This window comes from Zingiber officinale, chromosome 8B, assembly GCF_018446385.1.
Source record: "Zingiber officinale cultivar Zhangliang chromosome 8B, Zo_v1.1, whole genome shotgun sequence".
NCBI lineage: Eukaryota > Viridiplantae > Streptophyta > Magnoliopsida > Zingiberales > Zingiberaceae > Zingiber > Zingiber officinale.
The window spans coordinates 89,360,567-89,380,499 of record NC_056001.1 but is presented as its reverse complement, the minus strand read 5'-3'; the positions used below and the strand labels follow the sequence as shown (position 1 = coordinate 89,380,499).

The 19,933-nt window shown below is 37.6% G+C and overlaps 1 long non-coding RNA gene across 1 annotated transcript; it reads right to left on the bottom strand.

Annotated features, from left to right (window-relative positions):
- Positions 1 to 14,467: 14,467 nt before the first annotated feature.
- LOC122015848 lies at positions 14,468 to 16,386 on the bottom strand. Its single transcript, XR_006120980.1, has 3 exons — positions 15,661 to 16,386; positions 15,287 to 15,581; positions 14,468 to 14,533 (listed from the first exon to the last, which is right to left on the bottom strand). It is a non-coding gene; the product is annotated as an uncharacterized LOC122015848 (long non-coding RNA).
- Between the last annotated feature and the right edge of the window lie 3,547 nt (positions 16,387 to 19,933).

Here is a 19,933-nt window from a genome sequence, read left to right as displayed (position 1 = left end):
GGACATTTTTTTTAAACCATGCTTGAACTTTTAGAAAATTATAAATTTTAGGGCGGGCTTCAAACTAATTTTTTTTTACAAATTTTTAAAATCCTTTCCTTTATATTTTTTTGAAACCTTTAACCAAATATTTTGAAAATTATTTACTTTTGAATTTTTTTCTTTTGAATTTTTTTTAAAATTTTATCTATAATTTTCAAACGCCTTCAAATATTTTTAAAACTTTTTCCTTAATAATATTTCAAATTTTACCTTTACTTATATTTTCAAATATTTTCAAAATTATTTTCTTTACAAATTTAGAAAATTTTTCAAAATTTTAACTTTGCTAAAATTTTCAAAATTTACACTTTACTAAAACTGTTCAAATATTCTCAATTCTTTCCTTTAGAAAATTTTCAAAATTTTATCTTTTCAAATACTCTCAAATTTTTTTTTGAAAATTTTACTTTACGAAATTTTTTCAACTTTACAAAACTTTTCAAATGTTTTCTACTTCCCTAAATTTTCAAAATTTTCTCTTATTATTACTTTACGCAAATTTGAAAATTTTGCCTTTATAAAATTCTCAGATCTTTTTTCCTTTATAAATTTTCAAAATTAAACTTCACTTAAGTGTGGTTGTTTCCCATATTTTTGATGTGTGTCAAAAGGGAAAAGATAGTGAATTCAGGGGGAGATGTTTAACTCAAGGGGAGAGTTAAAATTAAAAATGCTTGCTTATTTATTTTTGTATATTTTAACTTAACTTTGAACCTTTATTGTCAACCATCAAAAAGGAGAAGATTGTTGGTGCAGGTTGCACCAGAATCAAACCTAAGTTTTGATATTGTTAAAGGTTCAAGTTAAGTCTTGTTGTGATCTAACAAGTTGACTAAGTGTGCAGGCTGTTTACTCAATCGGGAAAGACCTAGTTGGAGACTAGGAAGGAAAAGTCTTAGTAGATAGTAAAATCCAAGTGGAAAGACTAAGTGGTTCGAGAGGACCTGACACTTGACGGTGAGATCGAGAGGTCTGGAGAACCGAAGATTGAGAGAGTCCTGGCGAGCTGATCAAGGCTAAGTGAAAAGTCCAAACAGATCTGGAGGAGCAATGTTTGGCAGGTAGGTTGGGGTAAACAACTGGAGAAGAAATAGTGAGGTCGTGTTCCTGAAGGGAACAACATAAGGTCGTTGCTCCAACTGAAGAAACCAGAAAGGTTCCCAAGTTGAGATCAAGACAGTTCTACTGTCTAATACTACTCATACATTTTATATATATTATTATGCTAATAAATGTTTTGCAGGAATATACTGTTTTACTCTATTTTACAGGTTCGGCCTGATCGGTCGACCGAACAGGAGGATCGGTCGACCGAATAAGGATAACTCAGAGCAAACATAAGTTCAGACCAAAGCAAAGAAAATTCAATCAAACTTTTATCGATCGACCAAACCCTAATGATGTGGCACATATCAGTTCGGTTAGAAGAAGAGAAGGAAACTAAGTTGATCGATCGATCGAACCAGGATATCGGTTGACCAAACGAACACCTCATCAATGCAACATTAAGTACGAATCTCGGAGAATAGGGAAATTCTCTGTTCGGCAACCAAAAAATGGGATTAGTCGACCGAACATTTTAATGTCATTAAATGATGAAGATTGAATCAACATTAGATCTTAGCAAAGATGGAAGGGACCTGGTTCGATCGACCGAACCCAAGGATCAGTCGATCGAACATCGATGACTCTTATAAAAGTGAGCTCGAGGTCCGATGCTGAGTAACGAAAACTAATCTGTTCAAAGTTCATCTCTGCGCAAGCTGCTGTTCGTGCTACTACTCTTCTACGCATCCATCAAGTAAGTTGTTGTACCATCCAAGAAGTACCGATCAAGCTGCATCTTCTATCTAAGTAATCAATATATTTATTTAGCTTATTTTGTACTTAATCTAAAGTAAGATAGCATACTGTTACTATCTTACTCATTTCATTGTAGGATCTGCTTCTCTCCGAGATTTTTGGAGAAAAGAGTATTAGTAGATTGTCCAACGGTACGATTAAGGATCATGGACCTTGGAGTAGGAGTCGACCTAGGCTCCGAACTATGTAATTGAAGTGTGTTATTTAATTTCTACTGCACGACTTTGATTTAAACGAGTAAAAGAAAAGTTTTTAAAAGCGCGATATTCACCCCCCCTCTATCGTACTCTTTCAATCCTACATAATCATCAATCCAAATTGACTCAATGAGTTTAATTCAAATTGGACTCAATTCAATAGTTGGATCTAATTGGGTCTAGCTCAATGAGTCGAATTTGAATTAGACTTAATCCAATAATTCATTATATGAACCTATCTCCAAATCAACTTATTATTTGTGTGTGGCCCAATAGGTTCTCGTAACGTTGGCAATGTATCTAAAACTATTTTAGATATATAAACAATGAGTGGCATCTAGCAAGACATCATTATTACCCAAGTGACGAGAATGTTGAGATCATGTCTAGCATCTTGCATAACTAAATATTTCTATCCTTGATATCTAAATTGATCAATGAGGAATAGACTGTGTCATTCTCTTATCAATCTTTGTGTTTCTTGATCTCTAAGTAGATGCATTCAATTAAATAGGCTCAATATTACATATTGACTCATTTAAGCATGGTCATGCATGTTGTTGCAGTTAGCACTAACGATTTAACCTAGGTTTTGATGAATGACAAATCAGGTTAAGTTATTTTGTTGTTGTCTGACACTTTGATCAAGTGTGCAGGAGAAGTCCAGACAAGTCGACGGGCTGACCGGATGTATGGCACGAAGCCCAGCTAGGTCGACGGGCTGACCGGATAGCTGGCACGAAGTCCAAGCGGGTCGACGGGCTGACCGGACGCTTAGGCACGAAGTCCAGCTAGGTCGACGGGTTGACCGGATAGCTGGCACGAAGTCCAGACGGGTCGACGGGCTGACCGGACGTCTGGTAGGTAAGTGAGGTAAGTCACTGGAGGGGAGTGACTGTGAGGACGCGTTCCTGGGAAGGGAACATTAGGCGTCGATCTGGCTTAGATCCATTTCGGATATCTAAGTCGAGATCGTGACTAGATTCCAGTCTCGGAAAGACGAAATCTAAGTCATACACTTTTCTATTACTTTGTTGAACTTTAATTGTGCTAACAATTTATTTTACAGGATATATATTTTCCTCGGACTAACTCTATTTTGCAGGAGAAGGAGTTCCTGGAAATAGGAGGTCCGGGCGCCCGGAAGGGATCCGGGCCCCCGGAGGTCCAGGCGCCCGGAAGGGATCGGGGCGCCCGGAGGTCCAAGCGCCCGGAAGGGATCCGGGCGCCCGGAGGTAAGTTTTATCCAAACTCGCGTGTCGCCACGTGGAGCTTGCTGGTTGGACCTGCCACGTCCCACCAGGGCGCCCAGAAGGGATCCGGGGCGCCCCGAGCCTCATATAAAAGGAGGGTCAAAGGGGAGCTTCAAAAACACAACGAAAAGAAAGTCTTCCACTGCTTGCTCTACTGCTCTGCGCTCCTGCGACGCTAACAAAGGTCTGACAATACGCTCCTTTCCTTTTCTTTAATTCTTGTCGGTATTTGCTTTATTTTCATTAGCATTCCTGTACTTTAAATTGTAATAGTTTTCGAACTGCTAGTGATTGCCCAACGAAAGTACTCACGGAGTACGGGCCTTCGAGTAGGAGTCATCACAGGCTCCGAACGAAGTAAAAAACATCATGTCCATTTGTCTAAAGTTTTTTTATTCCGCTGCGCTTAACTCTTTTTAACGCTGTCTTTTCGAATCGATATTCACCCCCCCTCTATCGACGTTTCACGATCCAACAAGTGGTATCAGAGCCGGTACCGCTCTGATTTGGTGCAACCACCAATCAGACAGGGGGTGAAAATATTTTTGTTTTACGCTGAATTCAAATCTGATATTATTATTAATTTAGGAATTTTTTTTCTTCGTTGCAATTAAATCTATATTGGTGCAACACTAATTTAGATACTCCTATTATTTTTTTTCCGCACTGCTAATCCAAGACCAAGTCTTGGGATATTCTTTTTTCGTTGTTTACTTGTGTGCAGAATGTCTCAACTAGAAGGCTTTAGCACAGTACGTCCTCCCCTATTCAACGGGGATGACTTCTCGTACTGGAAGAAAAGAATGGAGGTGTACCTAAAGACAGACTACGATCAATGGTTCAACGTCATAAAGGCGTACCGAACTCCAGTCGACAACTCCGGAAATCCACTAGACCCGGAACAGTGGACTCCGGACATGAGGAAAAAGGCATCAACAGAAAACAAGGCAATCAACACGCTACACTGCGGCCTAACACGAGAAGAGCTGAATCGGGTCGGACCGCATCAGAACGCTAAAGAATTGTGGGACAAACTGATCGAGCTACACGAAGGAACGAGCGATGCAAAGGTAACAAAAAGAGACCTACTTTTAAATAAAATATTTAATATAAAAATGCAGGAAGGGGAAACGGCAAGTCAACTGCATGCGAGAATCAAGGACGTCCTCAACGGACTCCACGCGATAGGCCACCAGATGGAAAATAGAGATTTAATAAGGTACGCACTAAATGCCTTTCCTCGTAATAGCTTGTGGGCATCGATCGTAGATGCCTACAAAATTTTGAAAAATCTATCTAAGTTAAAATTAGACGAGCTTTTCTGTGAGTTAGAATTATATGAACAAACTAATGTTGGAGCCGAGAAAGGTATTGCTTTATTTGCAGGCTCATCCAAAGAAAAGAAGAGCAAGTCTGAATCCGAAGAGGATTCCGGTCAAGATTCAGAAAACGAAGAATACCTGGTGAACTTGGTAAGAAAAATATTCACCAGGAGAAAAAGGAGCTTCAGCAAAAAGGACCTTCAAAAGATCAGTCCTCCCGCGGAACAAAAGAATGTGACTTGCTACGGATGCAACAAAAAGGGGCACTACAAGAATGAATGCCCAAGACTGAAATTCGACAAACCGAAGCCAACCAAAAAGAAGGCCCTCAAAGCAACGTGGGACGACTCCTCCTAGGACAAATCGGAGGTAGAAGAACAGAAGCACCAGAGCCACCTCGCGCTGATGGCCCGCGAAGCTGAAACGGAAGACTAGTCGGGAGATGAAGACGGGTCCGAACCCGAATCAAGACACGAGTCCGTACTCGTTTCCGAAGGCCCGGATGAGGTATATTTTAATTTAAACAAAAAAAATTTTAAAATTATTTCCTACTTAAATAGTAAGTTAATTAAAATAGAAAATGAAGACAAATCACTCCTTGAGGAAAATCAAGACCTCAAGGAACAAATAAAAAATTCAAATCTAACTCAAGATCTAATACTTGAAGAGAATTCATCATTAAAATCAGAAATTAATAACTTAAAAGAAATACTAGAAAAATTCACTACAAGATCAAAAAATCTAGACTTAATCCTGAACAATCAAAAAGCATGTTATAATAAAACCGAACTTGGATACAAGTCGAACTCAAATAAAACCTTTAAATCATTAATAACCCAATACAAATCAACTAATCAAGCTTGGGTTCCGAAAGCGTATTTGACCACGCAAGTAGGAATTAATCAATATTACATACCTAAAGAAAAAATATATTATATAAACTCGAATAAACCAAATCAAAAACCAAAATACAAATCAAAGAAATCAAAATTTAAACATATTAAAACTCAACAAAATATAAATTATCACCAAGTTAATTTTAACTATAAAAGAAATCGACACAAACCTAAAACGAAAATTTAAATTAAAGGCCAATAATTCAGGGGGAGGCTCCAGAATAGCTGGCACCTCCAAAAACTAACTTACCCGACAGGGTAACCTAAACAAACTAACCCGACAGGGTAACCTAAACAAACTAACCCAGCAGGGTAATTAGGCTTAGTTAAAAAGAGACCAAGTTCAACTTGAATCATGGTACTGGTGAAGTTTTTGGATGATAGTACGTTAGGGAAGCTTGGGCATCGCATGTCTAGAAAGATATGGTTTCGATCTGGTGCATTTGGCCAAGTGGAACTGACCGAAGCTACCCTTAAATGGATCCTAACTAGTTAGACCAAGATTTAGTACTAAGCTCCGTGGATAGGACTATTCGGAAAACCTCGAAAGGTTGGTTACTTCTAATGACGTCCAAGTGACTCACCAAGCTTAGAAGTTTATCCGAAGAATGCCTATTTGTAGAGACCAAAGCTAAACCTGAATCTAACACAAGTTAAACCAAACTCCATAATTAAAATCCAACTCATCTCACAAAATTATAGGATTCCCTGATTGAAAACTTAGATCGGGTGAGATGACTAAGGATCAAAATTAAATTTCAAATTAAATTAATTAAATTAAATTTTGAATTAAATTAATTTAATTAAATTTCATTAACCTTAAAAAAATTAACTTTAAATTAACTCTAAAAACTATTTTAAATTAATTTTTAAAAAAATTAAATATTTTAAAATTAAATTAACTTTAAAAACTATTTTAAAAATTATTAAATTAACTTTAAAATTTATTTTAAAATTAAATTAACTCTAAAAACTATTTTAAAAATTATTAAATTAACTTTAAAAATTATTTTAAAATTAAATTAACTCTAAAAACTATTTTAAATTATTATTTTAAAATTAAATTAACTTTAAAAACTATTAAATTAACTTTAAAAAAAATTTAAAAAAAAAAGTAAAATTAAATTAACGTTAAAAATTATTTTAAATTTAAAAAAAAATAAAATTAAATTAACGTTAAAAATTATTTTAAATTAACTTTAAAAAAAAAAAACTAGGGGCGAGCGCCCCTGATACTCCCTTCCGGGGTGCCCGGAAAGGGATCCGGGCGCCCCGCCCAAAATCAACCCCGGGCGCCCGGAGCTCCCTATAAATAGGGGGCAGCAGGCGCCCCCAACAATTGCCCCACAATCTTTCACTCTTACCAAAGTTCTATCCGAACCTCAGTGTGAGAGTGCTCTAAAATTAAATTTTCTTGCGGTGAAGACGCTGCTGCGACTCAACCGAGGTCATCAGTTCTATATTTTACGATGGCTCCTCGGTAAATTCTTTTTGTCTTATAATTCTTTAAATTTGTCTTGATATTTCCATTTAGAATATCTCGTTTATATACAGTAGAAAACGAAAGAATACTGGTGCTGGGCCCTCTAATGCTAGTACTGACCCTAGGTTTCCCACAGATGAACTTAGAATCACGTTTGAGTCAACTATTTATATGGCCATTAGGACTAAATGTATAGATAGAATGTTCTTCCTAGTTTCGTGTGCTCCCGTTATGGAGGTTATAAACCACTATAACTTACGAAACCTTGTTGAATGTACTAGTTCGGTAAACATAAGTTTGTGTGCTGAATTTTACAACAACTTAGTGAAAGTAGACGACCTTACCTATACCACTAGGGCAGCGGGTACTGATATCACGCTATCCCCTACGATGATCCGGGAGTTTTTAGGATTACGTCCATCCACTTGTTCCTTTTTGTGCTATCCTCCCGGGGATCTACCATTCGGAGATCCCTACTCACATATCACTCTTGATACGATTTATTCATATTTTTTGGGGGGAGAGCGAGTACCCACTGTGACCCAGTTTAGGTCGGTAGAACTTCGAGTCCAGGACTACGCTCTTTATAGGGTCTTAGTCTTCTGCATTTTACCACTGACCACACGGGACATCGCCGTGATGCGCCCATTCCACTCATTTTTACTCTATGCCCTGAGTCATAGGTTAGATATTGACATCAGCCTACATATCTTCTCCACCATTATCTACTCTGCTGGATACGTGACTGATAGACGATTCCACATGCCTTTTTGTCACATTCTGATAGCATATATGTCCTCGTTGAACATTAATGTCACTAGAGGAGACATTCGCTATATGACTGAGTTTGACGTTATAGCAACTAGGAACTTCTCTCTAGCTAGTATCCACATAGATGAGGGTGACGGTACCATGTCTTGGCGGAGGGGGGCACAGCACCAGCACGATCCAGACGCACAGGGGGAGGCCGAGCAGGATGAGTTCATGCTTGCACTTTTTCCGGAGGAGGCCGCTCCACCTCCACCACCAGCTCGAGCACCACGTCACGCACCACGCACTCTAGCCGACCGCATGACCGAACTAGAGAGAGCCATGGCGAGTCTCCAGCAGGAGAACTCTGACTTTCAGCGTGACATGCGGCGAGAGGTCTCCGAGTTACGAGCTGACGGGCAGACCCGACACACTGAGCTGATGACACTACTCCGCTCCTTGGGATCTGGACCACCCCCTTCCTCATCTCAGTAGCTCTAGTTATGACACTTCAGTTATCTACATCACCTGAAGAATACTTTTGATCTATCTAGTGTTTTTTCTGATATGGATTGATTATGTTCGATCTTAATAGACTAGGAGTTTCAAATTTCAAAAATGGTTATTCTCAAATTATAGGTTAAAACATATTTCATTTTCAAAACTTTCCTATTTGTAGATTTTTAAATATATTTTTAGCCTTAGACTAGTTCAAAATCCTTAGAAAGCATGTACTCATAGGACTAGTTTTGAGCATCTCACCAAAACCCTAGGCTTACCTTGCTTGTGTTTAACAAACATAGAAAGGGGTGAGATGTATAGGCCACTTGCCTAAGACTTAAGATGCTTATTTCAGTGCATCGATATAAGTCTGGGCGTTAAATACAAAATATACATTAATCAAGTTAAGGTTGAACTTAATTTGACTAATCAAGTGACAGCTGCTATCTTCTGATAAGTCAGTCAGTAACAAACTAGTTAGACATTTGTTTTAATGTCAGATTCAGGGGGAGAAATAAAACTACTTCAGTTTTTCAAATTGAGTTTTAAACTTATTCTTTAAAATCAAAGTTTAAACTAAATTTGGTTAAAAGTGTGCAAATTTTTTTTTTGAAGTTTGAAAATTTGATTCTGAAAAAGAATTTTACAAAATTATTTTGAAAACTCCTTTGTTTTGAAAATTATTCTACTTTGAATATTTTTAGTAAATACTTTCAACATTTTATGTTCAGGGGGAGGTATTAATTAAAATTTTCCTTTTTTAAAAAAAAATTGTGTTTGAAAAATGTTTTCTTAAAAAAAAAAATTTTAAACCTATTTTTGAAAACTAACTCTTATAAAACTAAGTTGTTTTGGGTTTTACTTTTTGTTAAAAATTGATTTTGAAAATTAGATCTAACTTAGTTTTTGAAAATTAAATTTTTTTTAAAAAAAAAATCACTTATATTTGCAAATTTGATTTGAAAATTAAAATTTTACAAAAATTAGTTTTAAAAATTGTTTTGTTACTGAAAATTATGGAAATTAGATTTTTTTTAAGTTTACAAACTAAGCTTCTAAAAATCATTTTCCTTAATTTTAAAACTATACTTGAAAAATTAGCTATTTTTCAAAGTTACTAAGTTATAAATCAGCTATTTTTCAAGACTTAGTTTTTCTTAAGAAGTAAAGGGAAAACTATCTTTTAAACTCCCCTAGGTTATCTTGACAATTTTTTTATCTGTATCTATGATTACTTAACATTAGCTCTTTTGATGAATGACAAAGGGGGAGGGTTAGGTAGTTAAGTTAGCTAAACCAAAACTGAAAATACAAACTAACTTAAAAACCACATAAATGCATGTTGTTTCCTGCATAGGTTTTTCACTAACTTAACCAGGTTGTCATTCCATCAAAAAGGGGAGATTGTTGGTGCAGTTAGCACTAACGATTTAACCTAGGTTTTGATGAATGACAAATCAGATTAAGTTAGTTTGTTGTTGTATGACACTTTGATCAAGTGTGCAGGAGAAGTCCAGATAGGTCGACGGGCTGACCGGATGTCTGGCACGAAGCCCAGCTAGGTCGACGGGCTGACCGGATAGTTGGCACGAAGTCCAAGTGGGTCGACGGGCTGACCGGACGCTTAGGCACGAAGTCCAGCTAGGTCGACGGGCTGACCGGATAGCTGGCACGAAGTCCAGACGGGTCGACGGGCTGACCGGACGTTTGGTAGGTAAGTGAGGTAAGTCACTAGAGGGGAGTGACTGCGAGGACGCGTTCCCAGGAAGGGAACATTAGGCGTCGATCCGACTTAGATCCATTTTGGATATCTAAGTCGAGATCGTGACTAGATTCCAGTCTCGGAAAGACGGAATCTAAGTCATACTCTTTTCTATTACTTTGTTGAACTTTAATTGTGCTAACAATTTGTTTTACAGGATATATATTTGTCTCGGACTAACTCTATTTTGCAAGAGAAGGAGTTCCTGGAAATAGGAGGTCCGGGCGCCCGGAAGGGATCCGGGCGCCCGGAGGTCTAGGCGCCCGGAAGGGATATGGGTGCCCGGAGGTAAGTTTTATCCAAACTCGCGCGTCGCCACGTGGAGCTTGCTGGTTGGACCTGCCACGTCCCACTAGGGCTCCCGGAAGGGATCCGGGGCGCCCCGAGCCTCATATAAAAGGAGGGTCAAAGGGGAGCTTCAAAAATACAACGAAAAGAAAGTCTTCCACTGCTTGCTCTACTGCTTTGCGCTCCTGCGACGCTAACAAAGATCCGACAATACACTCCTTTCCTTTTCTTTAATTCTTGTCGGTATTTGCTTTATTTTCATTAGCATTCCTGTACTTTAAATTGTAATAGTTTTCGAACTGCTAGTGATTGCCCAACGAAAGTACTCACGGAGTACGGGCCTTCGAGTAGGAGTCGTCACAGGCTCCGAACGAAGTAAAAAACATCGTGTCCATTTGTCTAAAGTTTTTTTTATTCCGCTGCGCTTAACTCTTTTTAACGCTGTCTTTTCGAATCGATATTCACCCCCCCTCTATCGACATTTCACGATCCAACAATGCATTCTTGTATCCTACTAATCAATGAGTCCATAGATATTGTTGGTGCAGGGAGCACCAGTCAATAGAACCTGTGTTTTGATTATGTCAAAGGGTTTAAAGTTAAGTTATTTTGTGGTCGAACGTGTTTGAATGAATTTACAGGAAAGCCCTAAGTGTACTTAGGCAAAAGTCCTAACTGTAGCTAGGCAGGTGGAAAACCCTAGGGGGTGGAAACCCTAGGTCCTAGCGGGTGGTAACCCTAGGTGGAAAAGTCTTGGCGGGTTGAAGGCTTCGGGCAAAAACCCTAGGGTTAGGGACTCTAGGTGGAAAGTTCTGGTGGTCGTGGACCAGGTGAAAAGACTGAATGGGTCATGGAGCGAACATCAAGAAGAAAGTCCTGGAGCCTCAAGCGCTGAGCAAAATGTCCAGTCGGTCTGAACTACCGAGCTAGCAACAAATAAACTCTCCTGAGAGGAGTAGGTGAGGACACGTTCCCCTGCGAGGGAACAGTAAGCGTTGGTTCGACCTAGAGTTTCAATGAAACTCAAAGTCAAAATCAGGCAGTCAAAGGCTGTCATAATTTCATATTATATGTATATTATTTTTACCTAGACTAACCCTATTTTCCGGGCGCCCCGAGCTAGTCCGGGAGCCCGGACTCGGTCCAGGTGCCTGAAACCCAAATGTTATCGGCAAGCTAATGTGCCACGCGTGGAGTGGCCGAGCCACATGGTTCAGGTGCTCGGAGGGATTCCGGGCGCCCAGAACAACCTATAAAAGTAGCCTTGACTAGAAGCTTTAAAACAACACAACGAACGACTTTCGCTTCATCGAGCTACTCAAAAAATGCCTCCTCGACGCTCAAAAGCTACTCTGACAACCATCGCACTGAAGATCCATATTTCTAAGTTGTTGGTATTCTTTAAAGTTTTTAATTACTTGTAATCAATCACTGTACTTGTACTTATTCCGGATTGATTAGTGATTGCCCGTCGAAAGCACTCTTATGTGCGGGCCTTGGAGTAGGAGTCGTCATAGGCTCTGAATCAAGTAAAACTCCTGGTGTTAGCAATTTTTTTTTCGTTTACTTCTATTTCACTGCATATTTCTGAAACATAAGTGAAAGCCACGAGCGCTATTCACCCCCTCCTTCCTCTAGCACTTTCGATCCTATAATTGGTATGAGAGCAGGGTTGTTTCGAATTGGTGAAACCACCATTCAAGCATTTTTTTTGTGGTAATTTTTAATTTTTCGAAGTCGATCAAAATCAGTAAAATTACCACCTTCCGATCTGTTTTTATCGCAATCAAAATTTTCACTCAAAGCTGGTGCAACACCACTCGAGTTCACGCATTTATTTTTAATCTCGTACTACTAATCCAAGACCAAGTCTTGGAACAAAGTTTTCTGTTTTTGTTTGTGCGAGATTTTATTTCTTAAATGGCCCATCAAGAAGGCTACAACACAGCCCGCCCGCCTCTATTCTCCAGCGAGGACTTCATCTATTGGAAGGGTCGAATGGAGTCCTACCTCTAAACCCAGTTTGAGATGTGGATGATCATCAAAACCGACAGCTCACTCCCACTCGACGGCACGAAAAAACCAGTATCATGCGAGAACTAAGACGCAAGTATAATAAAGAAGGGCAAGGCCAATGCCAAAGCAACGTGTACTCTTCAATGTGGTCTAACAAAGGAAGAGCTGAACCGAGTTAGTCCATTCTCAAGCGCGAAAGAACTATGGGAGAAGCTGATCAAGCTGCACGAAGGCACCTCCGATATGAAAGTAAGTAAGCGCGATCTAATTTTAAATAAGTTATATAACATAAAAATGCAGGAAGGTGGACGGCTAGCCAACTTCACGCGCAGAAACAAGATCTACTGAATGGACTTCACAAGATCAGACAAGAGATTGAGAATCGAGACATAATAAGGTATGCACTTAACGCCTTTCCAAGGAATACTTTGTGGGCATCCATGGTAGATGCTTATAAAGTATCCAAGGATCTTTCATCAATTAAGTTAGATGAGTTATTTTCATAATTTGAATTGCACGAACAGACTAATGCACGTCCAGCCGAGAAAGGTATTTGTCACGCCCCCAGAGGAGACCGTACCGAAAAATTTCGGCAGCATCTCCCCTGTACGGGTGACAATCTGAGGCATACATACATACAAAATACATCAGCCACATACGGCTGGAATATATATACACAACCACGCAGTTATATAATCAGTCCACTCGGCTGTACTAAAATCAACACAGCGGAAATCACAAATAATGATCACAAAACATAAAACAACTAACTGCGAGCTGGCTCGGCTTGACACAATAATATCAATCCAAATACAAGAGAACACAAATACATAAACAAGTACAAAACCCAAAATACAAATAGCGTAAGAAATACTAAAATCGTAAGGTCGTCCTCGCATGTGACGTGGGACTGGCGGACAGGCTCTCCAGGCGACTCCATAAATCCTTTACCTGCTACCTGGGGAAATTACCAATATACGGGGTGGTGAGTATAAAGACTCAGCGGGTAATAGACAGATAGTGCATGAGTATAGTAAAGAACTAGAGATACAAAGGTATACAGTCTCGTAAAGAAATAGCAGATACTACAGTGATATCATAATAAGTGTCCACACCTGAAACCATATCCTAGGCTAGTAATGGAAGGTAGGTGTAGTAAAATCCTGCTACAGTACTGCTCATAATTACAGGGTATCATGTGAGGTAATACATGTCAATAGTAAGTAAGCTAGTGTCTGGTCACATACCACAAGTATATATCTTAACCTATGTAAGCATATCAGCATAAATAAACAACAACAGCATAAGCTAATAACGGCGTAGATAATAAGCAACAAAGATAAGTAAGCAACCGGTAGATATAATAACAACAGTATACGGATGGTCGCCCGCTCTCTCGCACACGACCTGTATGGTGAGAGGTCGGATCAATAACATTACCCAAAGGCCTACTCTCGGTGGCCGGATGGGCAGTGCGTAGTAGTTTGAATAGCCACGTCTGCGGCGTGGGTCCTATTCGACTCCGAATCACTACCCATGAGTGTGCGAGTGGGGGCACGACAGGACGTGCGGCCGCAAGCTACCACTACCCACGAGTGGTCGAGTGCGCCCAGGCCAACGACCGCCTCAACCACGAGGAGACAGGATCGACGGAATCGTCGATGACGTGATCACGAACAATGCAATATCATATATATATAAGCGAAACATGTATGCTACGTGAAGCCGGCGTACTCGATGGGTGTGTAAATAAACACGAAGCGGTATGCTACGTGAAACGGCGTGCTCGATAAGGTGTGTAAATAAAAAACAACCAAAGCATGGTATCAGGTGTCTATATATCCAATACCTAATATCTAATGTCTGGCATCTGGTATCTGGTATCTGGTATCTGATACTTAGTAATATAGTATCTGCTAAATATCATCGATAGCAACGAGAGACTGTATAGATACAGAAAATGAGTAGCTCAAAGATTGAGTGGAGGTATCAAACGCAGGAAAAATAAGAGTGGAGTCAAGATAAACATAGTAGTCATCTAAACATATAGCTCATGCACTAAGATCAATGTGCTAGAAAGATAAAGCAAGAAGTACCCGCCTTTATCTGTCAATCGTATCCCGAAATCCGATATCAAGATGCTCGTCCCGAAACAAAGTCCTGCGATCACATAGTCTATTTAGCTAATTACATAGGAAGTAAATAACCAAACAAAATCCCTATTCTAATTAGGGTAACGCTAATCAAACATGATCCTTGAGTAATCCCCCAATCAACCTTTATTATACTACAACCTAATTAAGTTAGGTTTACACCTAAATCACCAATTAATCCAATCATTTAATCCTTGAGTTTCTCAACTTAACATGAATCCATTAATTCATTTACAATCCAATCCTGGCATCAATCATCAATAAACAACCAATTCTATAATATGCTAATAATAATCTTGTATCCACCTATATAACTCATTCACCAAATAACCATTATGAATCCAACATACATAGTTTATCCATGAGATCAATTGCTAACTAGAAATCTGGCAACTAATATAACTCATGAATAAATTCCTAAATTCCAATTTCTAACACAGGATCAACACATTTCATTACCTAAAGATAACATACCTTAGCTTCCTCCAACAATTTCAGATCTGACCCAAGATCAATCTCAACTAACTAAGTGTAGATCAACAACCTCAAACCATAATCCAAATGCAAGCTTAATTGATCATATCAGTCAATTGATTCAATAATCCTCAATCAACCACAAGTCGTCATTTAAAACTTAATTATTCCCTTCCAATTCATCAACACTAATCCTCATTAGTTGAACAACTAGTCATCACCCTAATCAAATCCAAACTTAACAATTAAGCACAATTCATTATCTGTTCAGATTTAGTTTTGTTACCTCAATTCCAGATCTGCAACAGCTTCTCGGTGAAGGAGCCAAATGCAACCAATGGCTGGTGGAGACTATCACAATGGCATGATCAGTATAGGCACCATCGTGTGAAAGGGTGGCATAACCATGATCCGTGCGACCTTGGGCCGACGACTTGGTAGCAGAGGAGAGCCTACTGAGCTTGGTTTCTCACAATTACCACTGATCCAAGAACTACCCATGGAAGATGGTAACCGATGACGGCATTGACGACACGAACCGAGACCACAAAAGGAACTAAGCATTTCATCATACATAGGATCTGCACAACCAATATGGCTAATTAAGCAATACATCAACACAACAGAAATGTTGACAAGAACATCCCAGACACAACCAACCTTAGCAACTCATCCGTGATGGCAAGGTGTGTGATCGGAAGGAAGTGCAAAGATGGCGAGCTTGCTGGGACAGGGGTTGTGGTACCACTCCAGTGAAGGGATCCGTGTGATAGGGGAAGAGTTCTATGGCTCCGCAGCAGGGATCCCTCCAGTGGCAACCTCCTTTACTCTGCCCGATCCTCAAGCTAAGGAGAGAACAAACCCGTCTTCCTTTGTGTCGACCCTCCCTTCGGTGGCAGTGGCACCCGACAATAAGGTGGCGTCGGGTAGCGATCAAGTGAACGGCGGTAGCAATTCTAGGTCACGGAGATGATGAATCAATGGTCAGCGTCGATAGATCAAGAGCTGGCATCGGCGATGGGTGGCAAGTGGCGCAATGTCGAGCGTCGACAGAGACGATGCTGAGAGAGAGGAGAACTCAACGACAATGGGAGATCAGAGGACCGCAAAACTTACGACTCCTCCACAATCAACTGCGTTGCCGATCCATTCTCAAGCAAAATAAACATCGGCTTGGGGAGGAGGGGAGAGGGCAATGGCCGGGTCAGAACTCAAGTGGTCGGTGCCGGTGATGAGAAGGTCGTCGGCGTCGATCAAGCAAAAGAGAGGGAGAATTGGGAGTCGGCGAGAGAGGGAAGGGAGGAAGGGTTCGGCGGGGGAAGAGAAGGATCGGGGATGAAGGAGGCTTCGGCGTGGAGAGGTTTAGGGCATGGGTAATAATGGATTTAATATACTTAGGTTTGCTTAATCAAATACTAAGTACATTCCTCAATCAATTCCCACTTATTAGGTATTCTAAACAGGCTTTCTCTAAACCCAATAATTGATCCTCTTAAAATACGTCATACGAGCTCTGATTAAATCCCAGAAAATTCCTAAAAATTCCTGAAAAATCCAATAAGATTATTTTTCCAATAACCTTATTATTTAATTATTATTTGGGCACTGTATTTTACAATATTACTTTGATTGTAGGTACGAGTAGAACCCGGGAACCAAAAGCAAAGCGCAGAATCGAACCCGAGTCCGAAGATGAATCGGACTCAGAAGATGACGACGACGAAATCACAGCCGAGATCATCAACCTAGTATGCAAACTCTATAAAAAAAAGAAAGGATTCATGAAGAAGGCTATTCAGTCCAAGACAATGCAAGCAGTCCAAAGGCCAAATCTGGAGTTACCTGCTACGGTTGTAATCGGAAGGGACACTACAAGCCGGACTGTCCGAACCAGAAGTAATGAAGAAGGAAGTCCTTAAAAGAAATATGGTCCGAGTCCTCTGAAGAGTCTAACGAAGAAGAACACAAGCAGACAAGCTTTGTTGCTCTACCAGTACAAGCGTACATTGCCGAAACCGAGTCCAAGTTCGATAACGAGAGCGAATCGGAAACCGAGTCTAAGAGAAGCCACAGATCCATATTCATTTTAGAAGGTCCAAATAACATTGTAAGCTCTCTAATTTCTGATACTAACATAGATGAATTACAAAATCTAGTTTCATACTTATTAAAAGAGTTGGTCAAATCCAATGTCCGGGTTAAGTCACTCCAAAAAGAGGTAACAACCCTTAAGGAAGTGACTAACTCGAGTTCTTTAACTGAGCAAGAGAATTCTAATTTTAAAACTCAAGTCAAAGAACTCAAGGACTCATTAGAATGGTTCACTTTGAGCTCCAAGAATCTTGACCTAATTCTTGGAAAACAAAGGGTCGTATACAACCGAACTGGACTTGGATTCAAGGCCAAACAAAGATTTAGATCATATTTATCATTAGTAAATTGATCAAATAGAAAAGTAGTCCAAGCATAGATCTCCAAGTCTAACTTGATTAATCAAGTTGGACTTAGCCAATATTGGATCTCCAAGGATCAAATTCATTACCTTGATAGATCTTATCAAGGCTATGATCCAGGGGGAGCCAATAGAAACTAGAAAGACTATTTTTATTGATAAATAGATTTGTTTGATGATTTCTTTTACTACTTTTACTATACATGCTTAGACTAGGCTAGATAAGGACCTAGGCTTGATCTACACTTAACTAGTTAAACCTAGAAGTTACTGTAAGGAAATTAAATATTCAATTTCTTTGAAAGAATTTGTCTAGAAGTGGTGGATAATCTCATACCCAAGAAGGTCTAATGTCTCGCCACAGTCTGGAAGCCAATCATCGAAATAAATATTTAATTAACTAACTATAAAACCAGAGTCTAACTGAAATGTAAACCAATCCTTAGATTACAATCTAAATTTAAGAGAAAATTAACCATCTCACAATAACACATAAGGTTCCCTGATTGATAATTTAGAAAAAGATGAGGTGGACTTAGGATAAATTTAGTCAACTTAATAAATTTAACTTACTTAAAACTAATTCAACTTAATAAATTTAACTCAACTTAATAAACTTAACGTAATTTTAAAATTCTTAATTAATTTCTAAATTCTTAATTAATTTTAACATTCTTAATTAATTTCAAAATTCTTAATTAATTTCTAAATTCTTAATTAATTTTAACATTCTTAATTAATTTCAAAATTCTTAATTAATTTCAAAAGCTTAATTAATTTCAAAATCATAATTAATTTTCAAAATCTTCTCAAATGATTTTCAAAATCTAATTATTTTCAAATATTAATTATAATTAATTTCTAAGCTTAATTAATTTCAAAACTTTAATTAATTTCAAAACTTTAAGTAATTAACTTTCATATTTAATTAAGTTTCAAATATCAATTAACTTTCAAATTTAATTAATTTTCAAAGTGTTAATGTTAATTGATTTTCAAAGTAAAATTAACCTTCAAAATCTTAATTATTTCCAAATGTTAATTAATCCTTAAATTTTAAATTTACACTTATATTTTAAAATTTGAAATTTAAACTCATTCAAAAGTTAAACTTAAGTTTTTAAATCTCAATTTAATATTTTTGAAATCCAAATTTAAAGTCAAATTAAAATTCAAAATTCTCTAAATTTAAGTTCAAACATAAATATTTTTAATATCTTTAAATATATATAAACTTAAAATTAAGTTGAAAATTAACTTAAGTTCATCTCACACAAACTCATAAGCTGAACATGTTTGATAACTTAGAAAGGGTGAGATGAAAAATTAGGATAATAAATAATTACTTCTATTTTAAACTTGTATTTTTACTTTGAATTTTCATGCCTGGACTCTAGGACACCCTAAAATATTTTTTGCATTAATTAAAGTGGTATGAAAGAAAGTTAAAGCATTAATTATTTTTCAAAAATTTTAAAATTAAATTTTTTTAAAAGTTAAAGTTTTTTTAAAAAAGGGAATTCAATTTTGTTTTGAAATAAACATTAAATATTTCATCAAGTTTAAATATTTTTGTATCAAGAAAAATAAGTTTTTGAAAAAGTATTTTTCACTAAGTTTCAATATACTTAACTAAGTTTTTCTTAAAAATCTTTTCAAAAACTAAGTACTTGAAATAGTATTTTTTAAAATATTTTCAAAGAAATCATTTTCTTAGCTAAGTATGTTTAGAAGAAAATCTTTTTAAAGTTAAGTGTTTTATCAAAATCTTTTGAAAAGCTAAGTACTTAACTAAGTTTTTAAACTAAGCTTTTATAAAAAAAAAGTTAAACTAAGTATTTTTAACTAAGCTTTTTATTAAAACCTTTACAAAGGTAAGCCCTTTACCAAAACTATGCTTTTATCAACATCCTTTTAAAGGTAAGGACTTAACAAAATTTTATCAAAATTTTTTTAAAAGATGAGTATTTAACTATGTTTTTTTCTTTTTAAAAGCTAAAGTACTTAACTGTCCTTTTTAAAAGGCGTGCTACCCTTCAGGGGGAGTTTCAAGTTAAACAGATTAAAAGCTAGTTTTTTTTTCATAGTTCTCTCTACTTATTTTTTTTTTTTGATTTATGTCAAAGGGAGAGATAGTTAAAGTTAAGTTAAGAAAGTATAAGGGGGAGTTTTTGTCATATGAAATGTTATAAAATTTGTTTTACTTATGCTTTTGCTTAAACTACTTTTATTTCAGTTATGTTTTACTTAACTTTGAACCAGGTTGCTAATCAAAAAGGGGAAATCACTAGTGCATAGAGCACCAGACGATCGAACTTGAGTTTTGATTATGTCAAAGGGTCCAAAGTTAAGTACTTTTACGGTCTAACGTGTTTGAATGAGTTTGTAGGAAAGTCCTAATTGTACTTAGGTAAAAGTCCTAACTATGGTTAGGTAGGTGGAAAACCCTAGGGGTGGTAACCCTAGGTCCTAGGGGGTGGT